A 10684-nucleotide genomic window follows, 5' to 3' on the forward strand; every position below is an offset into this window, starting at 1 on the left:
TGTAAATTTTCAATTATTTTAGCCCCCAAATTACAACAGAATGACATGACAGTGTGGCACATGTCATAATTAGAGTGACAAAGTCCCTATTAGGCCAGGGGAGTATCCATCAGCTTTGCCTGGGGTGGGGGTGTCAGGGCAGGCTTCATGGAGAAGTTTCGGGAGAGACTGGAAGGATGACGACCTGAGGGAGGTGTGTGAGGTCCTCGGGCATCTGACTGATGTGGGAGCAGGACAGGCTGCAGGAGAGAACCGTGAGGTCCCGTCCATCCTGAGAGTCTGTTACGGAAGGGAGCACTGTGTGTGCTCTGACCCTGCAGCGCTCGCCCTCCTCATGGTGAGTGTCCCCTGTGTGCCCAAGAGTGCTGCCTCCTGCCCCTCCAGTTACACAATCCTTCTCATTGCCGGGGCCGAGCCTCAGGAACCTTCAAGGGAAGAAAGCTTGAGGGCGGGGCTTGCAGCCCAAAGTGGGCTGGGCCCACATGCTTTATTTTCTCCAAAAGGCTCAGCACTTCACTCATGTCAGGACTCTCTGCAGAGGCAGTAGCTCTGAGACTCCACCTGGCAGGGAACTCACGGTTTCTGGGATCTGTGAGGAAGGAAGGAGGAAGCTCTCCGTGCTGTGGGGAAGCTTTCTGTGCTGACTCTGAAATAAGACCCGAGTGTGTGGGGCGCCACAATGCCAGCTCAGGTCTGGTCTTGGTCTCAGGAATGGGGAGTTTCAGAGAAAGGAGCCTGTGGTCCCTTAAGGATTTGAGGGTTGGATGAGGTTGGGTGTATTCCAGTAGGTTTGAGAATGCCCAGGAGGCCATCACTTCCCATTTGAGGTTTCCTTACTCATAAAGTTCAGGCAGCAAGGATGGGGAGATGAAAAATGATGGATCGGCCAATGATGTTGTGCATCATTTTCTTCTTAGGGGCCAGGGGCCAGATTCTGCCTCCTGCTGTTCCTCTCTCTGGCCGCCAGAGGGCGGGGTGCAGGTAGGTCACTCAGGAGCAGCCGTTTCATCAGCTCACCCAGGTGCACAGTGGAGCAGAGGGAATAGAGCCGGGCTGGATGCTGAGGTCCTGGTCCAGAGAGTCGTGGAGATGCAGAGAAGCCACACTTTGCAGCCAAATTGAGCTGTGGCCTGAGTGTTGATTGCTGGTCTCTCTGGATGTTTGGTCTGAAGCTAAGGCCTGTCCTGGGGCTCCATCTGTGCCTCTGAAATGCCTCAGCCAAAGCCTCCATCTTTGGCTGAGGGGACAAAGGGGAGCCATGGTGGTGAAGACTGTGGTTCCTTCTAGTGGCTCCTGCTCCTATGGCCTTGGCCTTGGGGTTTCCAGAAGGAGACGGTATTCAGGGCTGTGTCCAGGGAACAACTTAGTCTAGTCTTCATCCTCCCAATTCCCTTCCTTGTAGCAGGCACTATGATAGTTTTCATTTTTAAACAGTTGAGCAAAAGAATGCAAGTGTTAAGCCTGTAGTAGATTGTGGTCAGGTATTCTTAGCTGTGAGAATCCTGACCTCTGGGGCCTCACAGTCCAGTGATAAAATGGTAAAGTAAGAAGGGGCTAAGAGTTGATGGCCTGGAAAGCTAGTGTGAGTAGCGTGTGAGTAGCATCTGAATATTAATGAGAATTATTCTCCCATCCTCTAGCAATGATCCCTTCTGTTGAGAAGTTCTGGGAGGATGAAAAAGTGCTCCTTACCTGTCTTTCCTTCCCAGAAGCTGCAAGGAAATCAAAGAAAGTTGTAGTGAGGCAGATGGTGAGTAATAAACCAACCCAGTACCCTCTCCTTTCAGTTACTTTTTAGCTAAGCAGATCCCAGTTATGGAGATCAGGAGGGCTGTGCTCACCACTCCTGTCTGATCTGACTCCAGCGTCCAGCCAAGGAGATTTCCAATGGGAATTTTGAGGGTTTGGATCATGTTACGGGAGACATCTGTACATGTAGTGGGTTTTCCAAGGAGGTTGACAGATAGGGTTGGTAAAGAAACTACAAAATTCATATCAGAGAGTTTATTCTCCTTTAGGGCTAGGTCTAGGAAAGGAACTCTACACTTAAGGAATCTGAATCTCATAAAATTGGCAGTGACCATGCCTCTCCTTTGCTCTGAGTTGCAGAGGCCACATCCTGATGTAGACTTGAGATGTGGTTGGGCACTATTCTCAGGCCTTGAGTGGTCAGAAGGAGGCTCTATCCAGAGGGAGATACCATCTCTGTCTTCTTGGATATTTGCTCTACAAAATCTTTGAAAAGGTGCCTTTGAACAAAGGCAGTCAGTGTTTCTGCTCTTAGATGACCCATAGAGAATTGTCCGCTAATAAGCAGGTATGTGTGAGAGCCTTCAGGATACATTTCTGACTTCCCAGAGCCTTTCTGATTGTGAGGCCTAAGATGGACCCTGTGGTCTCAGAAAGGGGGTCTCTGGGCTCGTTCCCTCTGCAGATGGCCTGTATCACCTCCGCACTGAGAATGGTGTCATCTACCAGACCTTCTGTGACATGACCTCTGGGGGTGGCGGCTGGACCCTGGTGGCCAGTGTCCATGAGAACCGCATGCTTGGGAAATGCACGGTGGGCGATCGCTGGTCCAGTCAGCAGAGCAACAGGGCTGACTACCCAGAGGGCGATGGCAACTGGGCCAATTACAACACATTTGGGTCTGCAGAGGCTGCCACCAGCGATGACTACAAGGTGGGTGGCACTGAGTTTCCAGGTGGGAAAGGGTGGTAGCGGGGTGTGGCTGGAGCAGAGCATGTGGAAGGGAGGGTGGGAGATGGGGATGTGGAGGTGGGGCTGGAGAAGGAAAAAGACAGAAGTCCATGTCTTGAATCACAGCTTCTTCCCACCAAGGCTGTTTGGGTGGTGGGGCCTCATCATCTTCTGGAAGGGTGGGGGTCTGAGCATGCTGAGCACCTGGCCTCCTGGAGACCTGAGCTCTCAGCTCAAGTGAGGGCTGTGTGTGTGGGTCTTTGGCTGGTGGCACCTCCTGGGCTGGTCACACTGAGTGTGTGTCCCTCTGCAGAACCCTGGTTACTACGACATCCAGGCCCAGGACCTGGGCATCTGGCACGTGCCCAACAAGTCCCCCCTGCAGCACTGGAGGAACAGCTCCCTGCTGAGGTACCACACTAAGACTGGCTTCCTCTAGAGACTGGGGTACAATCTGTTTGGATTCTACCAGGTACATGGTGCTGCTGGCTGGGGGTGGGGGCACTTCTTTTGGTGAGCTGAGAGCCAGGAGTTTTTGGTGAGAATAAATCTGGTCTGGGTCCCATATCCCTAGCAGGTGCTTGTTCTTGGCTCTTTATTCCAGCTCTGGGTCAAGTGAACTCACGGTCTATCTCTCTTGGGAGTTCTGAGCCAAGCAAGGGAAGAAGCATATGGCGGAAGAGAGAGGGACTCGAGGTTGTTGGACACAGTTATCATGGTGGGCGGGTGGGGAGGAATTAGTATTTTAAGGCTGATCTGAAAATGACACCTGAGGGCATTACATCTCCTGCTTTTCCTCACACAATCTGTATTTTGGTCTCTGTAGAAATACCCAGTGAAATACGGAGCAGAGAAGTGCTGGACTGACAATGGCCCAGCCATTCCGTTGACTATGACTTTGGTGATGCTGAGAAAACTGCATCTTATTACTCACCAGATGGTCAGCGTGAGTACTTCTTTCCCAAGCCCAGTCATCAGCTCTTCCCTGCTCTCTTAGGGTAAGTGTAACTAGCAACAGTTAATGATTGCTAGCATGTATTGAACACATACAGTGTACCATGGTGTAATATAGGAACTTAACATGATTTTGTGTTATTTTATCATCATGAGAAAAGAATGAAGTTAGTATTACTCTTCTCCATTGCAGAGGACACAAGCTCAGTCTTCTTAACCAATACCCTTTATGACTCTTATAATAGTTAAGGAAAGAGGTAAGTTAAAGTTCAGAGGCAAAAACAAATAGCAAAGTGGTGTGAAAAATTTGTTTTTGTAATGATGAATAGAATAGAGAAGCTGAAGTTGACCAGTTCCATGAAGACCTACAAGACCTTCTAGAACTAACACCAAAAAAGATATACTTTTCATCATGGGCATTGGAATGCAACAGTAGGAAGTCAAGAGATAACTGGAGTAACAGGCAAGTTTGGCCTTGGAGTACAGAATGAAGCAGGGAAAAAGCTAACAGAGTTTTGCCAAAAGAACACACTGGTCATAGCAAACACCCTCTTCCAATGACACAGAGCACAACTCTGCACATGGGTATCACCAGCTTATCAATACCAAAATCAGATTATGTTCTCTGCAGCCAAAGATGGAGAAGCTCTATACAGTCAGCAAAAAGAAGACCTAGAGCTGACAGTGGGTCAGATCATGATCTCCTTATTGTAAACTTAAGGCTTAAATTGAAGAAAGTAGGGAAAAAACATCAAGACATTCAGGAATGATTTAAATAAAATTCCTTATGATTATACAGTGGAAGTTACAAATAGATTCAAGGGATTAGATCTGGTAGACAGAGTGCCTAAAGAACTATGGACAGATGCTCATAACATTGTACCAAAGGTGGTGACCAAAATCATCTCAAAGAAAAAAAAATGCAAGAAGGCAAAATGGTTGTTTGAGGAGGCCTTTTCTAAATCCAGCTTGTACATCTGGAAGTTCTCGGTTCATGTACTGATGAAGCCTAGCTTGAAGGATGTTAAGCATTATCTTGCTAGCATGTGAAATGAGTACAATTGTGCAGTAATTTGAATATTTTTGTTTAGAAAATAGAGTTTAGAAAATAGCTGAGAAACAAAGAGAAGCGAAAGGCAAAGGAGAAAGGGAACAATATACCCAACTGAATGCAGAGGAACAAAGAATAGTAAGAAGAGATAAGAAAGCCTTCTTAAGGGAACAATGCAAAGAAATAGAAAAAACCAATAGAATGGAAAAAATTAGAGGTCTCTTCAAGGAAACATTTCATGCAAAGATGGGCACAATAAAGGATGGAAACAATAAGGACCTAATAAAAAGAGAAGAGATTAAGAAGGGGTGGCAAGAATACATAGAAAAACTATATTAAAAAGGTCTAAGTGATCTGGAAAACCATGATGGTGTCATCACTCACCTGGAGGCAGAAATCATAGAGTACAAAGTTAAGTAGGTCTTAGGAAGCATTACTATATAGAAAGCTAGTGGAGGTGCTAGAATTCCAGCTGAGCTGTTTGAAATCTTAAAAGATGATGCTGTTAAAGTGCTGCACTCAATATGCCAGCAAATTTGAATATCTCAACATTGGCCTTGGGACTGGAAATGGTCAATTTTCATTCCAATCCCAAAGAAAGGCAATGCCAAAAATATTCAAGTTACTGCCCAATTGTGCTCATTTCACACGCTAACAAGGTAATGCTCAAAATCCTTCAAGCTAGGCTTCAATAGTACTTGAACCAAGAACTTCCAGGTATACAAACTAGATTTAGAAAAGGCAGAGGAACCAGAGATCAAACTGCCAACAGCCACTGCATCATAAAAAAAGTAATGCAATTCCAGAAAAACGTCTACTTCTGCTTCATCGACTATGCTAAAGCCTTTTTGTGGATCACAGAAACCCGTGGAAAATATTTACAAAGATGGGAACACCAAATCACCTTACCTGTCTTCTGAGAAATCCGTATGTAGATCAAGAAGCGACAGTTAGAACCAGACATGGAACAACAGCCTGGTTCAAAATTGGGAAAGGAGTAGGTCAAGGTTATATATTGTCACCCTGCTTATTTAACTTTTATGTAGGGTGCATCATGTGAAATGCCAAGCTGGATGAATCAACAAGCTGAAATCAAGATTACCTGGAGAATTATCAACAACCTCAGTTATGTCGATGATAGCACTTTAATGGCATAAAGTGAAGAGGAACTAAAGAACCTTTTGATGAAGGTGAAAGAGGAGAGTAAAAAAGCTGGCTTAAAGCTCAGCATTCAAAAAACTAAGATTATGGCATTCTGTCCTATTACTTCATGGGAAATAGAAGGAGAAAAAGTGGAAAGAGTGACAGACTTTATTTTCTTGGGCTCCCGTATCACTGCAGACAGTGACTGCAGCCATGAAATTAAAAGACGCTTGCTCCTTGGAAGAAGGAAAACTATGACAAACCTAGACAGTGTATTAAAAAGCAGAGACATCACTTTTCAGACAAAGATCTGTACAAGCAAAGCTCTAGTTTTCCCAGTAGTCATGTATGGTTGTGAGTAGAATATCATGTAAGAAACGAGTTGCCAGTCCAGGTTCGATGCGCGATACTGGATGCTTGGGGCTGGTGCACTGGGACGACCCAGAGGGATGGTGTGGGGAGGGAGGAGGGAGGAGGGTTCAGGATAGGGAACACATGTATGCCTGTGGCGGATTCATTTTGATATTTGGCAAAACTAATACAATTATGTAAAGTTTAAAAATAAAATAAAATTAAAAAAAAGAAAGGTAAAAAAAAAAAAAAGAAGAAGACTGAGTGCCAAAGAATTGATGCTTTTGCACTGTGGTGTTGGAGAAGACTCTTGAAAGTCCCTTGGGCAGCAAGGAGATCAAACCAATGAATCCTAAAGGAAATTGGCCCTGAATGTTCATTGGAAAGGCTGATGCTGAAGCTGAAGTTCCAACAATTTGGTCATTTGATGGGAAGAGCTGACTCATTGGAAAAAACTCTGATCTGGGGAAGGATTGAGAGCAAGAAGAGAAGGGGATGACAGAGGATGAGATGGTTGGATGGCACCATCTACTCAATGGATACGAGTTTGAGCAAACTCCGGGAGATGGCGAAGGACAGGGAAGCTTGGTGTGCTGCAGCCTATTGGGTTGCAAAGAGTCCAAGGTGATTTAGTGACTGAACAACAAATGATGGATAGCTATTATTTTAAAGAAGCCACAGACTTAAGTTTTTGGTGGGAAAATGAGTCATTTTATGTTAACGTCATGGTAATTGGATGAGAAGTGTGCTAGCAGAAACATATGGCCACTTCTTATAATTGCTTATTCCTGCTGGACCTCGGAAGGTCTTCTTGCTGATCTCTCAGTGGATTATTAATTTCACCTATGAGCTTTAGGCAGACAAGTGACTCTTGTGAACATGAGCCTTGGTCCTGTTACTCCAGATGGAGGGAAGGTCTCTTCCAGTGAAGTTCAGAGCCAGGGTGCACTGGGTTTCATCCCTGTAGCTTGGAGTGCTAGGCTATAACCTGACCTGTTGATTTATGGAATCCTTGGGCTGGTCAAAAGGAAGCTGTTTTCAGTTCATCCTTTGAATCCTTGACCCTTTCTCTGCCTCTTCTTTTCCAGGAGAATTTGTTGCAGGATTTATCCAGTTCAGGGTGTTTAACAATGAGAGAGCAGCCCATGCCCTGTGTACTGGGATGAAAGTTACTGGCTGTAACACTGAGCACGTGAGTTTTGGGAAGAATCATGGCTTGTGTGTGTGTGTGTGTGTGTGTGCTTGTGTGCACAACCCCTTATGGGGTATATTGGTGTATGTCTCTGTAGCTTGCATTTTTCTTCTTTTGCTGGTATTTTGTGGACATAATTTTAAAATTGTTACTATTATTTCTACTTGAAATGTAATCATTATGTAATATCATGTTAGTTTCAGGTGTGTACCATAATGATTTTATATTTTTATGTATTGTGAAATGATCATCAGAATAAGTCTAGTCAACATCTACTACCACACATAGCTACAAATTCTTTTTTCTTCTGAGGAAAACTTTTAACATCTACCCTTTTATAATTTTTCAATGTACACCATAATATTATGACTATAGGAAGCATACTGTATATTACATCCCCAGGAACTTAATTTATAAGTGATAGTTTGTACCTTTAACCATTAGACATAATTTACTTCATCAAAGTACAATTTATCTATATTCTCATGTATTATTAGTACTTTTATGCTGTGTTTAAGTAGTATTTTCATATATTGAGATCACAAAAATATTATCTAGTATTCTTATTAACTTCGAGAATCTTTATGTTTTTGTTGTATCTTCCGTCTTGTAGAAGTGAGCAGCAGAGGTGTGCCAGCTGGAGAGTGTCTCTGAGGGACGTTTTGTGACTGGAGGGGCAGGAGGAAAAGGGAGTCAGAGCTCTAAGGACGAGCATGCTCACTCACAATGTTTCCTTCCACACCTGTCAGGCTGAGAAATGCGACCCTGAAGTTAAGGACATCTTCACTTCCTGCTGCAATGATCAGTTTGTCCATGTGTCAGTCAAAAAGAGGCAGCTGTGCCCTCACGACATGGCCCCTAGATTCTGATCTGGAGGATCATGTGTGTGTCGGTCCTGGGAGTGGTGTTGGGTGTGTCCCCCGCTACTGTGGATTCCGTGAATCCTTATTCTGTTCATAAGTTCCCATTTGCATTTACCCCTGTATGTACTGACTCAAAAATACATGGGAGGGTACCTACAAAGTGCTGGGTATTAGAACTGTAAGCTGACAGAGTCATCTTAAGGAACTCAAGTGGTTAGGATTTGTAAACGCACGATTGCAATCTCATGTGGTATCGCCTGAGATAGCAACATAAACAAAGGGCCCTGGGGACAAAATACAGGAGCTTCTACCTCTACTAATGACACATAGTTGATTCTGCAGGAAGGTGACATTTTTGGTGAATATCAAAAGATGTGTGTAGAGTTCAACAGGCAACAAGGGGCAAATAGTGTCCTTTGAGGATGAATGACTGACATGTTCAAAATCACTGGGATTTAATAGACCATGGTGTGTTGAGGGGGCAGTGAGCTGTTGTGTAAATTGTATCATGGTATGCACATGGTGTAGAATCAAGAGCTGAAAATACTTGCAGGAAGTAGGGCAAGGAGGGGCTTTTGCATTATGTTCAGGACATAGAGTTTATGTTATAGGTGATGGGACACATCAGAGGAGTTTGACCAGATTAGTGACCTGATCACTTTGGTTTAGCAAGGAGGGGGAGACATGGATTCAAGAGCAGGGAAATAAGAGTCAATGAGTCCATGAGGCAGGTGTAAAGGTGCAGATGTGAGACACCGAAGACTTGAGCTAGGGTGTTGTTGATAAAGCTGAAAGAGTAAGGATGGGTGGATAGATGGTAGAATCAACAGTTCTTGATGATTAAACGAATATGGGAGATGGCAAGTGATGAAGACCAAACAGACTTCAGGGTTTTGTTTTGGGTGACTGGATGCTATCAGTTAAGATGTGTGATGAGAGAGGAATAGATTCAAGGACAGCAAGAGATAATTATTTTGTTTTGCTCAAGTGGAGTTTTAGATCTAAAGATATGTGGGTGGAGACATCCATGTGACAGTTGGATATGGGATTTCAAATGCAGAAAATAACTGGCTGCCCTCTGAAATTTAGGAGCATCATGACAATGTATGATTATGCTGGTGTTAGCAAAAGTCAGGGGAGAAGATGAGCCTCATTGGGAGAGTGAGAAGTGGACAGAGCTGTGAGGAATAGCATTGGGGGAATGATTAAGGACAAGAGGTGAGCTGAGGGGCCTGAGAATAAATGGGAAAGAAGGTAAAAAGGAATTCAGGAGAACTTGATTTCAGAGTCCACTGGAGAGTTAGTTCTGTGCAGGGGAAGAGTCAAGGCCAAGTAGGAGAAGGACCAAAATTACAGGGGATTCGACCATTAAGAGCTCACTGGTGTGTCCACAGGCAACCCCTCACTGTGTCTACTCCCTGCCCCCCAGCACTGCGTTGGTGGAGGAGGATTCTTCCCAGAGAGCAGTCCCTTGCAGTGTGGGGATTTCTCCTCCTTTGACTGGAATGGATATGGAGCTCACTGGGGTTACAGCTCCAGCCGGGAGATCACTGAGGCAGCAGTGCTCCTGTTCTACTGCTGAGAGCTGTGTGGTGTGAGACACAGAAGCCAGCTCCTAAGCCCAGACCCTCAGAGATGGAAAAATAGAATGTTAACAAGGAGGGGAGGGGAATAAATTATATCACTTTGTGCATTTTGTGGTTTTGAATTTCTTTGACTCTATTTACAAATTGGCCGGGACCTGAAGACCTGAAGGGATGTTTTGAAACAATACCTCTCATTCTGGTGAATACCTCTTTGAACATTCTGAGTTTGGAACTTCAAGTCACAACTCCAAGTTCTTGAACACAAGTTTGCCCATTTCTGGAGACCCTAGTATGAGGCTGATGGGCAGAGGAAAATGATTCTTATGAATTTTTTGTAACATACTGTTATTAGCTAATCAAGTAAAGTCCTCAATATAAACATCTTAAAGAATAATAGATTACTTAGATTCAGTAATAAAAGAGAGATTAAGGTCACAGCTATCCATTTCCTTTATTCCTCCAGCTTTGACACTCAGGACAGTGTCCCTACAATGATTCTAGTATGTGTTGCAGTGTTTGTGTGTTGGGGAGGGTTCTCACAATACCAAGACATTCACTGAAAAGTAGCTGGGAGTCCTCCAAGTCAACTCAATTTTGACCCAATCTACTGGGAGACAGTGCCAGATCCCCGTCTGAAAGGCTGAGTCCTACAAGTCTGCCCCTTGAATCCTTCTGAGGGGACAACTGCAGCCACAGCTGAGTTTTTGGGGCTTTTTTTGGTTTGGGCAGCAGCTGTCATGGCTGGAGGGTGAAGTGAAAGCCCTGTGGTTGTTCTTGCCTAAACTTGGCTTGTATGGTACTAGGTCATCTACTGTTAATATATAGTTAACCCTTGAACAACCCG

At 44.5% G+C, this 10684-nt stretch overlaps 1 pseudogene; it reads left to right on the forward strand.

Annotated features, from left to right (window-relative positions):
• The first annotated feature begins 679 nt into the window (after window positions 1-679).
• On the forward strand, window positions 680-9923 carry LOC133245251 (intelectin-1-like; annotated as a pseudogene).
• Window positions 9924-10684: the final 761 nt, after the last annotated feature.

The sequence above is a fragment of the Bos javanicus genome, chromosome 3 (assembly GCF_032452875.1).
Source record: "Bos javanicus breed banteng chromosome 3, ARS-OSU_banteng_1.0, whole genome shotgun sequence".
In the NCBI taxonomy this organism is placed as follows: domain Eukaryota; kingdom Metazoa; phylum Chordata; class Mammalia; order Artiodactyla; family Bovidae; genus Bos; species Bos javanicus.